This window comes from Dipodomys merriami, unplaced genomic scaffold (assembly GCF_024711535.1).
Source record: "Dipodomys merriami isolate MVZ:Mamm:240054 unplaced genomic scaffold, mDipMer1.0.p SCAF_3, whole genome shotgun sequence".
In the NCBI taxonomy this organism is placed as follows: Eukaryota; Metazoa; Chordata; class Mammalia; order Rodentia; family Heteromyidae; genus Dipodomys; species Dipodomys merriami.
The window spans coordinates 95,448,126-95,461,634 of record NW_027204492.1 but is presented as its reverse complement, the minus strand read 5'-3'; the positions used below and the strand labels follow the sequence as shown (position 1 = coordinate 95,461,634).

The 13,509-nt window shown below is 37.9% G+C and overlaps 1 protein-coding gene across 6 annotated transcripts in view; it reads left to right on the top strand.

Annotated features, from left to right (window-relative positions):
* The window catches only part of Sytl5 (synaptotagmin like 5), a 189,734-nt gene that overhangs the window by 51,415 nt on the left and 124,810 nt on the right, over positions 1 to 13,509 (top strand). The window lies entirely within an intron of this gene.

The window sequence follows — 13,509 nt, the reverse complement described above, 5'->3', positions numbered from 1 at the left end:
TTTTTTTTAAATTTCACTCCAGGCTAGTATTCTAGCACTTGATCCACACCTCCATTTTTAACTTTTCAGTGGGTGATTGGCAATAAAAATCTCATGGAATTTCCTACCTGGGCTGGCAGGAAAGCTACTCACCCTCCTGAGTAGCTAGGATTACAGGTGTGAGCCACTGGTACTCAGCATTGTGTTTTATTTTATAACATATTGTTTTAGCTTGATATTTTATATGTACAAGTTATACACTGAATTTGTTTTGGTTCTGTAGTGGATTACTTTATTTTTGTCTGTTTTCGTTTTTATTGTCAAGGTGATGTACATAGGGGTTACAGTTACATAAATAAGATTATAAGTACATTTCTCGTCAAACTTGTTACCCCTTCCCTCATTTTTCTCCTGTTTTCCCACCCCCAACCCCCACAAGTTGTATAGATCATTTCCAACAAATTGTCTTGTCAATAACACTGTTGCATTGGTTCCCCCCTTATCCTTTGTCTCACCATTCTGTTGCTTCCCTTCCCTTCCTTTCCCTACCCTTCCCTTCCCTAATCCAGATAAATGTATATACAATACCAGGGTACTTAAATCAAATACAGTGACGACGAAGGATATACCATAGGGGGGAAACATACAAAAGAAACACAAAATCACATAGTGCATTAAAAACAAGAACAAAGAAAAACCTCTTGTATCCTTGTCTTGGAGTTCATTTCACTTTGCATCATCTTATATGGTCATATGTATGTAGCTATTAATCTACTCTACTCATCTGCGAAGATTGTTCTAGACGTATACTAATTATTGCAAATAAGGGAAACCATAGGAACTATGTTTCTTTGGGTCTGGCTTACTTCACTTAATATAATTTTTTCCAAGTCTTTCCATTTTCTTACAAATGGATCAGTGTCATTCTTTTCTATGGAAGCATACACACACACACACACACACACACACACACACACACACACACACATTCTTTTTTTATTGTGAAAATACTGTACAGAGGGGTTACAATTACATGGGCAAGATAATGAGTACATTTCTTATCAAGCTTTGTAGCCTCCTCCTTTGTTTCCACTTCCCATCCCTTCCCATCCTCCCCCCCCCCACCCTCCCAATCCTGCCCGCCCCTCCTCTGCACCAAAGTTGTAAAGTTCTACACACACACATTCTTGATCCATTCATCTGCTGAGGGGCATCTGGGTTGGTTCCATGTCTTAGCTATGGTGAATATTGCTGTGATAAACACAGTTGTGCTGGTAGCTTTACTATGGCCTTGTTTGTTATCATTTGGATAAATGCCCAGAAGTGGGTCATGGGAGAGCTCTATGTGAAGTCTTTTGAGGAACCTCCATACTGCTTTCCAGAGTAGTTGAACAAGTTTACACTCCCACCAACAGTGCAATAGCATTCTCTTTTGGCCACATCCCTTCCAGTATCTGTTGTTATTTCTTGATTGTAGCCATTCTAGCTGGGGTGAGGTCGAATCTCAATGTTGTTTGATTTGCATTTCTTTTATGGCTAGAGGTGTTGAGCATTTCTTCATGTGTCTATTGGCCATTCTTATTTCCTCTTCAGAGAAGTCTCTCTTTAAGTCTTTAGCCCACTTATTAATGGGGCACTTATTTCTTTGAGGATTTGTTGTTGGGGGATTTAATTTTTTGAGTTCTAAGTATATTTTAGATATGTCTCTTGTATGGCTAGTGAAAATCTCCCAATCTGTGGGCTTTCTATTGATCTAGCTAGCTATGTCCTTTGCCATGCAGAAGCTTTTCAGCTTCATGCAATCCCATTTGTCCAACTTTTGATTTGTTGTATTTCTCGGTCTTTTTAAAGAAAATTTCAGCCTGTGCAAAGGAGCCCTAGAGTTTCTCCTATTCCTTCCTGTTTTCAGGGTATCTGCTTTGACTTTGAGGTCTTTGATCCATTTGGAGTTGATTCTGGTGCAGGGTGATATATAAGGATCTCACTTTAATTTTCTACAGTGTTTAACCAATTTTGCCAGCAACATTTACTGAAGGGTTCTTCCATCCTATTTTTTACCTTCCTTTTTGAAGATTAGGTGGCTGTAGGACTGCAGGTTTCTGGGTCTTTAGTTCTATTCCATTGGTCCTCAAGTCTTTTCTTGTGCCAGTACCAAGCTGTTTTGATTACTATGGTTTTGTAATAGAATTTGAAGTTTGGTATTGGTATTCCTCCAGCACTATTCTATCTGCTAAGGATTGTTTTTGCTATTCTTGGGCCTTTATTGTTCCATATGAATGTTTGGATTGCTTCTTCGAATTCATTAGAGAATGAGGTTGGGATACTGAAGGGTATTGCATTGAATTTGTAGATAGTCTTTGCCAGTATTGCCACTTTCATGATGTTGATCCTCCCAATCCAGGAGCATGGGAGGTCTTTCCTACAGTGAAATTTTGATAGTGAAATACATACTTGGTTTTAGAAGACAGCAGAGTAGTTATGTTTGAAGTGACTTTTCCTAGACTACTGTTTTAGAAATGTTAACCTGCCTGTTGTCCCCAACTGCAAGTGCTATTTGTGAGGAATGGATTTCTTGGTTTCCCTTCAGATCCAGTCTCCAGAGGTGTGATTTACTTAAATAGCTATTTTCCCCTCATCTTTGAAAATTATTTTTCCCTGATATATTATCATTTACCACAAAGACAAAGTCTTTGTAAATCAAAAATTAAATTTAGAATTCCCTAGGGCACACAAGAGGTTAGTTGCAATTTTTTTTAAATAAATTCAATTTGAAGAAGCTAACTGCCAAGCCGAATGTCCCCAGGGATGGCTGCTCTTATAGGTCAAGAAAAAATGGTAGAAATCTTATGCAGAGTTCTGTCAAAATATTTAGCAGTCTTCACTGGTAAATGCTATTAGTGGTTAGATGTGATTAATTTTCAGTTTAGTGATTTTGACATTTTGCATGTACTATAGGTAAATCATTCCAGGTAGTCTATATTTTCTGAGTTTAGAATTACAGTAAGGAGGATTTTAGCCAATAGCTACTTTTTGTGTGGCTTTCAGACTGAAGGTCTGAAGGGATATCGCACTCTGCAAGCTATTTAACTTTTCATGAAATGCTCTTTTCGAAATGGAGTAATAATGACCCCCCTCTATCTCTCCCTCCCTTCCTCCCTCCCTTTCTCTCTCTCTCCTTTTTTTTTATTGTGAAAATACTGTACAGAGGGGCTGCAATTACATTGGCAAGATAATAAGTACATTTCTTATCAAGCATTGTAGCCTCCTCCTTTGTTTCCCCTTCCCATCCCATCCTCCTCCCACCTCTCCCACCCCCCCCCCCCCACCAAAGTTGTAAAGTTCGTTATCGACATAACAACTTGTACATCTCATTGTTGCAATGGGTCCACCTGTATCCCTATTTAAACGATTTGTTTTTCCCCTTCCCCCTCCACAAATTATACCGACATCAAATACAGTGAAAGCAGGGGTTATACTGTGGGGGAGGGATATACAAAGCAACAAAGAAATCATCTTATAAATGTGTTAGAAACAATCGCATGAAAGAAAAAAAACATTTGAATACATATCTTAGGGTTCATTTCCCTAATATCAGCTTATCTGACCTTTTCTGCTTAACTCAGACATATACTAGATATTGCAAATAAGGGAAACCATGGGACCTATGTTTCTTTGGGCCTGGCTTACTTCACATAATATAATTTATTCCTTTTTTTTTTTTTTGGTACTGGGGATTGAACTATAATTTATTCCACGCCTTTCCATTTGCTAACAAATGGGGCAATGTCATTCTTTCTGATGGAGGCATAGAATTCCATTGTGTATATATACCACATTTTCTTAATCCATTCATGTACTGAGGGGCATCTGGGTTGGTTCCATATCTTAGCTATAGTAAATAATGCTGCAATAAACATAGTCGTGGGGGTAGCTTTAGTGTGGTCTTGTTTATGAACATTTGGGTAAATACCCAAAAGTGGGATTGCTGGGTCATAGGGGAGCTCTATGTGGAGTCTTTTGAGGAACCTCCATAATGCTTTCCAAAGTGGTTGAACAAGTTTACACTCCCATCAACAATGCAGTAAGGTTCCCTTCTGTCCACATCCCCTCCAGCATCTGTTGTTGTTAGAGTTCTTGATTTTTGTCATTCTAACTGGAGTGAGGTGATATCTCAATGTTGTTTTGATTTGCATTTCTTTTATGGCTAAGGAGGTTGAGCATTTCTTCATGTGTCTATTGTCCATCCTTCTTTCCTCTTCAGAGAAGTTTTTCTTTAAGTCTTTAGCTCACTTATTTATTGGGCAGTTGTTTCTTTGAAGATTTGTTGTTGGGGGATTTAATTTTTTGAGTTCCAGGTATATTTTAGATATGAGACCCTTGTCCATTGTATGGCTAGTGAACATCTTTTCACAATCTGTGGGCTTTCTATTGATCTTGCTAGTTATGTCTTTGCCATGCAGAAGCTCTGCAATTTCACGCAATCCCATTTGTCCAACCTTTCTTTGATTTGTTGTGTTTCTGGGTCTCTATTAAGAAAATTTCGGCCTGTGCCAAGGAGACCTAGGGTTTCTCCTATTCCATCCTGTAATGTTTTCAGAGTGTCTGCTTTGATTCCGAGGTCTTTGATCCATTTGGAGTTGATTCTGGTACAGGGTGATATATAAGGATCTAGCTTTAGTTTTCTACAAGTAGTTAACCAATTTTGCCTGCACCATTTACTGAAGAGGCTGTCTTTCTTCCATTCTACTTTTTTGGCTCCCTTATCGAAGATTAGATGGCTATAGGTCTGTAGGTTCATTTCTGGGTTTTCAATTCTATTCCATTGGTCCTGAGGTACGTTCTTATGCCAGTACCAAGCTGTTTTGATTACTATGGCTTTATAGTAGAGTTTGAAATTTGGTATTGGTATTCCTCCAGCAGTGTCCTTTCTGTTGAGGATCGTTTATGCTGTTCGGGGTCTTTTATTATTCCATATGAATTTTTGGATTGCCTCTTCTATTTCCTTGATGAATGAGGTTGGAATTTTGATAGGTATCGCATTGAATTTGTAGATAGCCTTGGGAAGTATTGCCATTTTCACGATGTTGATCTTTCCAATCCAGGAGCATGGGAGTTTTTGCCACTTTCTAAGTTCTGTTTTGATTTCCTTTTTCCAAGTTTTTAAAGTTTTCATCATAGAGGACCTTCACTTCTTTGGTTAAGTTAATTCCTAGGTATTTTATTTTTTGTGGGGCTATTACGAACGGAGTTGCTTTCCTAATTTCAGCCACACTTTTCTCATTGTTGGCATACAGAAAAGCCATTGATTTTTGAGGCTTAATTTTATACCCTGCTACTTTGCCAAAGTTTTGAATCAGCTTGAGTAATTTGGGAGTGGACACTATGGGATTCTTTAAATACAAGATCATGTCATCTGCAAAGAGGGAGAGTTTTACTTCTTTTTTCCCTATTTGGATCCCCTTTATGTTTGCATCTTGTCTTATTGCTGTAGCTAGGCATTCTAATACTAGATTGAAGAGAAGTGGAGAGAGTGGGCATCCTTGTCTTGTTCCTAAGAGGAAATGGCTTTAGCTTTACACCATTAAGTATAATGCTGGCTGTAGGTTTGTCATATGCAGCCTTTATTGTATTGTGTCTCTCTTCTTTCTGAAGTCTGAGCCTAGGGCTTGCTTAATTTGTTTGTTCAGCTGAAGCTCTGCTACTTGAGCAACACTTCCAGTCTTGTTTTTGCTATTTAGGAGTCTAGTGGACTTTTCTGCTCAGATTAACTTCAAACCATGCTGAGTGAAAGCCAGTCAGAAGAGTGCATTTTTATATGGTTCTTTTCATTTCAAATAGCAAGTGGAGACAGTAGCTTACTGATAGGTGGTGATAGAAGGATGATGGCACATGAATACAATGGGTTTTAATTTTTTTATTGTAAAGGTGATGTAAAGAGGGGGTACAGAAGTCAGGCATTGAGTATATTTCTTTTTCAACTGTGTCACTTCTTCTGTTTTCTCCCAGTTTTTCCTCTTCTGATCCCTCTCCCCCACAAGTTGTATAATTCATTTTCAACAAGGTGTCTAATGAGTATCACTGCTAATTAGTTCACCCTTTGTCACAATGTTTCATTCCCATAGCAACCTGAAATCGTTACATATATCTGAATATGTTGAATTCATCCAATTATAGTTAAAATAGTTGAATTATATGATATGTGAGTTATATTTCAAAAAATTCCTGATAAAACAAAAAACTTTAGCTATTTATATGTCATATTTTTTTTGGTGGGGGGGTCTGGTCGTGGGGCCTGAACTCTAGGCCTGGGTGCTGTCCCTCAGCTCTTCAGCTCAAGGCTAGCTCTCTACCACTTGAGCCACAGTGCCACTTCCGGCTTTTTTCTTTTTGCTTATGTGGTGCTGAGGAATCGAACCCAGGGCCTCATGCATGCAAGGCAAGCGCTCTACCACTGACCCACCTTCCCAGCCCCTATGTCATATTTTTATATAGCATTTATATATCCATTCTGTGAGTTGACAACATGGACTGGATTCATTTTAATATGGTTTTTGTTCTAATTGGTATTCTTTGTATACTGCTGGTTACCTGGGCTTACCTATCTAAAACCTTAGAAAGGAGAGCTGGGTTAATTTGGCACAGTTCTTTTTTTAAATTTTATTTTATTGTAAAGATGCTGTACAGAGGGTTTACAGTTGCATGAGTAAGGTAATGAGTACATTTCTTGTCAATCATTGTTAACCCTTCCCTTCCTTGTTGTTGTCCCACTATCCCTTTCCTCCCCCACCTCTCACCCTCCTCCCCACCCCACCTCCACCCTCTCCCCATCCCCTCCCTCTCCGCCCAAAGTTGTAAAGTTCATTTCCAATATACTGTCTTGTGGGTATCCTTGTTTCAGTGGGTCATCCTGTGCCCTTGTTTCAGTGTTTTGTTAATCCCCTTCCCCTCCCCAAATTAGACAAGTGTATATACAAAATGCAGGGTACCAAAATCAAGTACAGTGACAACAGGGGATATACCATAGGGGAAAGAACATACAAAGGAAACAACAACAAAATAGATCACATGGTACATTTAAAACAATAACAATAAAGACAGACCGACCTCTTGTATCCATATCTTGGGGTTCATTTTACTTAGCATCATCTTATATGGTCATTTGTACATGGTTTTTGAGCTTTACAGCTCATCTGATAAGATTGTCCTATATGTATACTAATTATTGCAAATAAGGGAAACCATGGGACCTAAATTTATTTGTGACTGGGTTACTTCACTTAATTTGATTTTTCCAAGCACAGCTCTATGTGATCTGTTGTGATGGCTATTTTGAGAAGTTGATTTAATTAAACACCTAGAGAACTAACAAGGCATAATTTCTGGCTTCTGTGAAGTTATTTCTTGAGGAGATTGGGATATATATATATATATATATATATATATATATATATACATATATGTATATATATATATGTATATATATTCTGAGTGCAGAAGATTTTCTCTCAATGTGAATAGGCATCATTCTAGTCAACTAGGGACTCAGAAAGAGGAAAGCAGAGAGAAAAGGGTTTTCTCTGTCTTCTGCAGCCAGAATACTCTCCTCTTCATGCCCTAAGACACCAGAACACTGAGATTTCCAGTCTTGGAATTCTAGGACTTGTAGTAGTAATCCTTAAAGACTCTTAGACCTTTGGTTTCAGATTGAGAGTTTATACCATCAGTTTTCCTGGTTCTGAGACTTTTAGACTTAAACTCAGCTATACCACCAGCATCTCAGAGTCTCTAATGACATGTCATGAGACTTCTCAGTCTCCTCTCCACATATATGTGTGTATGTATTATACATGTGTCTATAATTACACATACATGTATGGTGTCACATATATACATATGCACATATATGCATGTATAATATATAGATAATTTAGTCATGGAAGTAATAAAGGATACACACACATACTCATAGACACTTGGCTCTTTTCTGGGTAATGCTTGTTTAAATGACAGATTATAAAAAGACAAAATCTCATGAGGACCAAGTCTGTTTACTGCACCACCCTTCTGTTCTCATTTTATTTCCCCAAATATCTAGTGAGGCAAGCAAAGATTTAAGAGCCAACCGCATAGGCACTGTATCTTCATGGGAGAAGCTGCAAAATTACCTTTTCTAAAGTCTGGATACAGAGTAGTTATGAGGTTGGGATAATTGTGACCCCTTCTACAATCTACCTTACAATATTGCATTCTGTACCTACCCTCTTAGAGCCTTTTTCTATCTTATCATAGTTAATAAAATTATGAAAGTTATATTTGCATCCATCTAGATTTGAGATATATCAAATGCCAAGAAACCTATTAAAGTCAAGGTTCTCCATTACTTGTGGTAGTAGATATAAGGTCATCCTAAAATCATAGTCCTTTCTTGCCATACATTCACTTACATACCCAAAGTGCCTTACCAATTCAGGGATATTTTTCATGCTATCTTTAGGGAATGTTCTCTTACTATTTATTTTCCTGGTTCATTCCTGATCCTTTGGTCAGTTCTCAGGTTTAATGTCACTTTCTCAGAGAATATTCCTTGACTATTTCATGTAAATTATACTTCTTCTCTTTTTCTTAATATTAGTTTTTAAAATGTAGATAAGTAGCTCATCAGAACTGGATGATACCAAAAAGCATTTGGCCAGGAATACTGCTATCCTATTATAGTAAGTACAACCACCTATCTTACAGTAAAGAATTATCCATTCTGACCTGTCCTAATGCTGAGGTTGGCCAACTGTGCTTTAGATCACATACAACAACTTGGAAGTACATGTTTATTTGGATATCTGTTTAAAACAGCTTTTCTACTAGACTGGATAACTCCTAAGGATGAAATAATGCCTGTTTTATTTAACGTTTATGTTACATATAGCTCAATGTCTGGTGCCAATAAGTGTATATATAATAAAGTATGGAATGAATAGTAGTTTAGAAGAAAGGAAAAAAAAACCTTTGTAAGGAGGGTATAAAACCTTTCTTGGTGTGTAGGATACTGCCAGATGTTGGAGCCTGTATTTCTTTGTGTGATGCCTTGTATTAGTAAACAAGAGCTCACTCTGCTTAAGGATATGATGGTCTAAAGTGATGGAGCATTACTGGTCTCTGGGCAGTATGTTTTCTAGTAGTCCATTTTTTCTGTGACATTGAGTTGCTTAATCCTGATCACTTTGAATCAAAAGATCAAAGTAATTATAGTAATTATAGATCTAGTTTCTCAGCAGAAGCAGGAAATACAAATAGGATTTTTTAAATTAGGAATCTGTACATTAGCCTCTTGTATAATGGCATAAAGTCCTGTCTCATGAGAAAGACTTCTAAGTTTTGGAGATTGTTATATCAGCATCAGTAATGCCTGTATGGATTGAAATGACTAAGAATGAAAATTATGGTGCTAGAACTTCCAAAATTCAAGGAGAAAGGCTGATAAGACTATATAAAATAAAGGACAAATGACTCTGAGGTAACTCTGCTCTCCAAGAGCAGAACTAGGGCTCCAGGTGAAAGCATAGTATCAGCTGTATTAGACAGGAGTCTCACTTAACGGAGTTTTACATAGTTTGATTTTGCATAGTTTTACCTTGCTAGTCCTGAGATTTGAACTCAGGACCTTGGCACTGTACCTGAGCTTATGTGCTCTTAAGAGTAATGCTCTATCACTTGAGCCACAGCTCCACTTCCTTGAAATTGCTTAGATTGGAGCTTCCTTTCTTCTATTTTTCTTCCTTTTGGAAAAGGAAAACTTATTTTATGTGAATGAACCAAGCCATAAGACAGAAAAGCAGAAACACAAGAATAGCAGAGAAGAAAATTAACATAAAAAAAGCTAAATAATATATCTTGAGACCTTGGCATAATTTAGGAGAACCAATGATGATACATCTGGGCTAAAACTGAGCAAAGGGTGTGCTTTTCTTTCTTCCTTTCTCCCTCCCTCCCTCCTCTCCTCCTTTCCTGGGCCTGGGTACTGTCTCTCAGCTCTTCAGCTCAAGGCTAGTACTCTACCACTTGAGCCACAGCGCCACTTCCAGTTTTCTGGTGGTTTATTGAAGATAAGAGTCTGACAGACTTTCCTGCTTGGGCTGCCTTTGAACTGTGATCCTCAGATCTCAACTTCCTGAGTACTTAGGATTACAGGTGTGAGCCACAGACCTGGCTTAAGGGTGTGCTTTTTTATTAACAATGTCTATGTAAGTTTGATAATATATTGAGTATCTCAGTTTTAATTCTGAAAGTTAACATTTTTTTCTCTTTTGGGGGGGTCAGTACTGGTTTTTAAACTTAGGGCCTCATATTTGCTAGGCCCTACCACTTGAACCACACTTCTAGTCCTTTGATTTTTTAAAATATTTTTTATTGTAAAGTTGATGTACAGAGGGCTTATAATTAGACAAGTCAGATATTGAGTACATTTCCTTTTGAACAGTGTTACCTCTTCCCTACTTTTCTTCTAGTTTTTTCCCTCCCAACCCTCTCCCCCACAAGTTGTATAGTTCATTTTCAACATAGTTTCTAGTATCACTGCTGAATTAACTCATCCTTTATGAATTAACTCATCCTTTATCCCATCATTTCTGTGCTTCCCCTTCCACTCCTCAAATCAGATAAATTTATATACAAGACAAAAGGTACAGAGGTCAAAAACAGCAATGAAAGGGGGGGGGGACAAAATAAGCCCACAAAAAGCAAAATAAAAATCCTCTTGTTTTCATTTCTTAGAGATCATTTCAATAAGCATCATTTTATATGATCATATGCACATAGCTATTGAGCCCTTGTAATTCTCTTCTAAGAATATCTTTGAAAAACTTTTATTAAGCAAAGTAAGCCAGACCCAAAGAAATATAGGTTGCATAGTTTCCCTCATTTGTAATAGAATGTGCCTATAAATCTACAAGTAAACCCAATGGGTCGTAAAACACAAAAAAAATTATACTTGGCTATGATAAATTAAACAGCACTCTAAACATTTACACAGTGAGACTAAAGAAAGATATTTCTTTGATTTGTGTAGGTGTGTGTGTCATTTCTGGGGCTTGAACTCAGATCCCTGGATACAGTCCCTAAACATTCTTGCTCAACACTAGTACTCTACCACTTGAACCAGAGCACCACTTCCAGCTTTTTGAAGGCTAATTGGAGAAAACGGTCTCATGGATTTTCCTGCCTCAGCTGGTTTTGGACTGTGATCTTCACATCTCAACATCCTGAGTAGCTAGGATTATAGGCTTGAGCCATCTATACCCAGCTTTTGCTGGTTATTTTTGAGATGGGTTCTCATGGACTATTTTCTGCTTCAGCTAGCCTTAAGCCATGTTTCTTCTATTCTCAGCCACTTGAGTACCTAGGATTACAGGCAAACAGCATAAACACTCATGCAGATATTGGATGAACGTGTTAAATGAGAAAGATGTTATGACTTATTTTTTAACTATCTAGAAGAAATCCAAGTTTATGAATCAGCTGTATTAGACAGGCTGCTGGCTAATGCTTATTATCCTTGTTACTCAAGAAATTTAGATCGACTGCCTGTTAAATAAGTGGGCTAAGGACTTGAAGAGACAATAAGGATACAGTTTGACCCATTGTAACAATGAAATGTACAAGACACTGTTGAACAATGAGCTTTACAATTTAGGTGGGAGGGGGGTAGGGAGGGTGGGGGGGGAGTGTATTTGTGGAAGCGGGAGAGAAGGGATGGTAGGGGAAAAACAAAGGAGGAGGCAACAATGCTTGATAAGAAATGTACTCATTACCTTGCTCATGTAACTGTAACCCCTCTGTACAGTATTTTCACAATAAAAAACTAATTAAAAAAAGACTTAAAGAGAAACTTCTCTGAAGAGGAAAAAAGGATGGCTAATGAAGAAATGCTCAACTGCTCTAGTCATAAAAGAAATGTAAATCAAAACACCATTGAGATTCCACCTCACCCCAATTAGAATGGCTATAATCAAGAAATCTAGTAACAACAGATGCTGGAGGGGATGTGGACAGAAGGGAACCTTACTGCATTGTTGGTGGGAGTGTAAACTTGTTCAACCACTTTGGAAAGCAGTATGGAGGTTCCTCAAAAGACTCCACATAGAGCTCCCCTATGACCCAACAATCCCACTTTTGGACATTTACCCAAACAATCACAAACAAGGCCACAGTAAGGCTACTATGTTTATTGCAGCATTATTTACCATAGCTAAGATATGGAACCAACCCAGATGCCCCTCAGTAGATGAATGGATCAAGAAAATGTGATACACACACAACACACACACACACACACACACACACACACACACACACACACACACACACACACACACACACACACACACACACACACACACACACACACACACACACAGGAATTCTATGCCTCCATCAGAAAGAATGACGTTGCCCTATTTGTTAGGAAATGGAAATACTTGGAGAAAATTATATTAAGTGAAGTAAGCCAGGCTCAATTCTAGGTCCCATGGTTTCCCTTATTTGCAATAACTAGTACATGTGTAAGACAAGCAGAAAAGGCCAAAAGCTATGTACATATGACCATATAAGATGATGTTAAGCAAAATGAACCGCAAGATAGGGACACAAATACCTTTTTTCTTTCTTGCTATTGTTTCTAAGTTATTTAGAATGTATCATGTGATTTCTTTGTTTCTTTGTATGTTCCTCCCCCCTGTTTTCACTGTATTTGATGTTGGTGCCCTCCATCTTGTATATACACTTCTCTCATTTGGGGAGGGGAAAGGAAAAAACATAATGCTTAAATAGAGATACAGGTTGACCCATGGGAGGAAGGGAAGGGATGGGAAGGGGAAACAAAGGAGGAGGCTACAATGCTTGATAAGAAATGTACTCATTATCTTGCCCATGTAATTGTAACCCCTCTCTACAGTATTTTCACAATAAAAAAAACTATGCTGAAAGTGAACTTTACAACTTAGGTGGGGGGTATAGTTGTGGAGGTGGGAGGGAAGGGATGGAAGGGGGAAGACAAAGGAGGAGGCAACAATGCTCAATAGGAAATGTCCTCATTACCTTGCTCATGTAACTGTAACCCCTCTGTACAGCATTTTTACAATAAAAAACGTATATAAAAAAAGAAAGAAAAAACTTAGATCTGAGGACTTTAGTTCAATGTAATCCTAAACAGACAAACTAAGAGTATTTTCTGCAATTAACCAGAAAACACCGTAAGTGGAAACATGGCTCAAGTGGTAGAGCACCAGCTTTGAGTAGAGAAAGATAAGAGACAGTGCCCAGGCCCTGAGTTTAAACCCCAGTACCAACACACACACACACACACACACACAAAATATAAATCAGGTATATTTAAATGAGTAAAATGAAGTTAAAATTCAATACAAGTATGGGAATAACCATACCTCTACTGTTCGCAATCGGTAACCTGCAACTAACAAAATGTTATGAAGGACTTCAAAAGAAAGCACAAGACTGAATAACCTGTAGATGTGAAAA